Below are 1,936 nucleotides of genomic sequence, written 5' to 3' on the forward strand. Positions count from 1 at the left end.
CCACTCACAGCAGGAAAGCGTAAGGGCCTATTTGGAAACCGAGAAGATCGGACCTTGCGTCCCGCCATCCTACAACCCGCCGCGTCTGCTGGGAGGGTCACCTTACGTCTTCCCCTCCCCCACCTGCCCCTTCCACTCCTCTCCCTTCCGCCCTCTCCCCCTTCTCTCTCCCTCTACCATTCTTACACACCCTCCTATCCCTGTCGCTCTCCCCTCTCCTCAGTCCCTAATCTTCTATCATCTAATGGCGACAAGCATTCCAGCCCTGCTCGTCTTTCGTCGACAGGCAGACATGCTGCGAGGCGGGCTCAAGCTCGACGGACCAGAGTCGACTTCGTTCATTCACTTTATACGGCAGCAGCACCACGTGGCTGGCTTTGGGTAGGTAAAATCATGATACAACCATAAAATCACGTAGCAATCGTGTTACAGTCATCGTGGACTGACTAGTGCTGCGATACCCGTGACCCCTAAGACTTACAGGGTTTTAAGTAGCCTTAGTTTTACACAACCGTTTCTGCATAACTTCACAACTATGTCCACAAAGCACAAATTTGTGTTTAATCAAGTACAATTTTTACATAGTTATGCATGACATTTCGTGGAGAGCTTATGGCTGCTTAAAATTATGCATTATTGCATGTTTCTGAACCAAGAAGTAGATGAGGTGCCTTGACAGCTAAGAAGTGGGCGGGGTTTATCAGCCATACCTGGTCCTATGAATGAAAAGGTACAACCATAGATTCGCTTGACTGCAGCTGCCAGCAGCCTGAAGACGTCCACCGCATACTTCGTCAACTTCAGCGCGCCTCAAGTCATTTTCGCCCCAGTTTCGCGCCGCCGCCGCGCACCTCCGTTGTTCACTCATCAGCTTTGCGAGGCGCGCGGCTGCAAAAGGTTGGGGGAGGGCAGCCGTGCCCAGGCATGGTAATGTCCCAGCTGCGTCTCTCTTACAGGCGCACACACACACCTACACACCCACACACACACACGCGCGCGCGCGCACCTGCACACCTACACACACACGCACGTGCCGAATCTGACGCCCTCATTACGAGACGGGTGCGCAGGATGCCTAATGGTCCTTCTAGCGCTGCGTTATGCGTATGTCCCTCTCAGTCCTCGCTCTCTGTCTTTCTCTTCCCCTCTCTCTTCCCTCCCTCCCTCTCACGTGTGTAAACCTTTCCGCATCTCATCCCACACTCGTGCTGGAGCGCCACATGGAGCGCGCGGCGCCGTGAAGGAGAGAGGACCCTGCGAGTTGTCCTCCTACGCACGTGTCACCGCGGCAGAGAGGTCTCATACGACTCTCCTCCTCCGAGAACTGCAGAGAATGGGGAGCGAAAGAGAGAGAGATGCAGGCGCAAGAGAGCAAGCGACAGGGAAGCAAGCGGCGGCTATACACCGAACATCGTCGGCGTCCCCCCGGGGGGATGATGCTGTATGCTAATCATTGCGCTGAGCTGGGCCCCGGCCCCGCGCCGGGCCTCGCCGGGCCCCGCCGGCCCCACCTGGACGCAGCCGACAGGTCGGCGCACCGTGGCTCTCCAGGCTCCAGCTCACGCTGCCCCCCCCCCCCTTCTGCTCCTCTCCACTCGACCTTGCTGCTTACCTGTGTGATCCTGGCGCACGGCGTACGACAGGAATGCAATCCAACAATGGGCCGCCGGATCGCTGCTGCTGCTGCCGCCGCCGCCGCTGAGGAGTCGTCTTCTTCTCGGGATGCCGCCGCGGCCACTTCACTCACTGACACTCGTCGGTTATCCTTTTGGCACTTTGATCCTTTTGGCACTCACACGCACACACACACACACACACACACACACTCGCGCGCAAACAGCAGCAGCACGCACTCACACACGGGCGATGGCGCGGGCGGGAGCCGGCCCGGCAGTGACAGAGGCAGGTGTGCGAGTGTGGGAGGGGCGGGGGGCGG

General features: G+C 58.3%; 2 protein-coding genes across 2 annotated transcripts in view; both read right to left on the reverse strand.

Annotated features, from left to right (window-relative positions):
* LOC113212638 (zinc finger protein ZFP2-like) overlaps nucleotides 1-1,930 on the reverse strand; it is a 73,164-nt gene extending 71,234 nt beyond the window's left edge. The window contains exon 1 of the mRNA XM_052266123.1: nucleotides 1,613-1,930. The gene's annotated coding sequence lies outside the window, so the exon portion shown is untranslated. The remainder of the gene's footprint in view (nucleotides 1-1,612) is intronic.
* LOC113212639 (protein turtle) overlaps nucleotides 1-1,936 on the reverse strand; it is a 197,484-nt gene that overhangs the window by 180,231 nt on the left and 15,317 nt on the right. The window lies entirely within an intron of this gene.

The sequence above is a fragment of the Frankliniella occidentalis genome, unplaced genomic scaffold (genome assembly GCF_000697945.3).
Source record: "Frankliniella occidentalis isolate FOCC.00 unplaced genomic scaffold, Focc_3.1 Scaffold35, whole genome shotgun sequence".
NCBI lineage: Eukaryota > Metazoa > Arthropoda > Insecta > Thysanoptera > Thripidae > Frankliniella > Frankliniella occidentalis.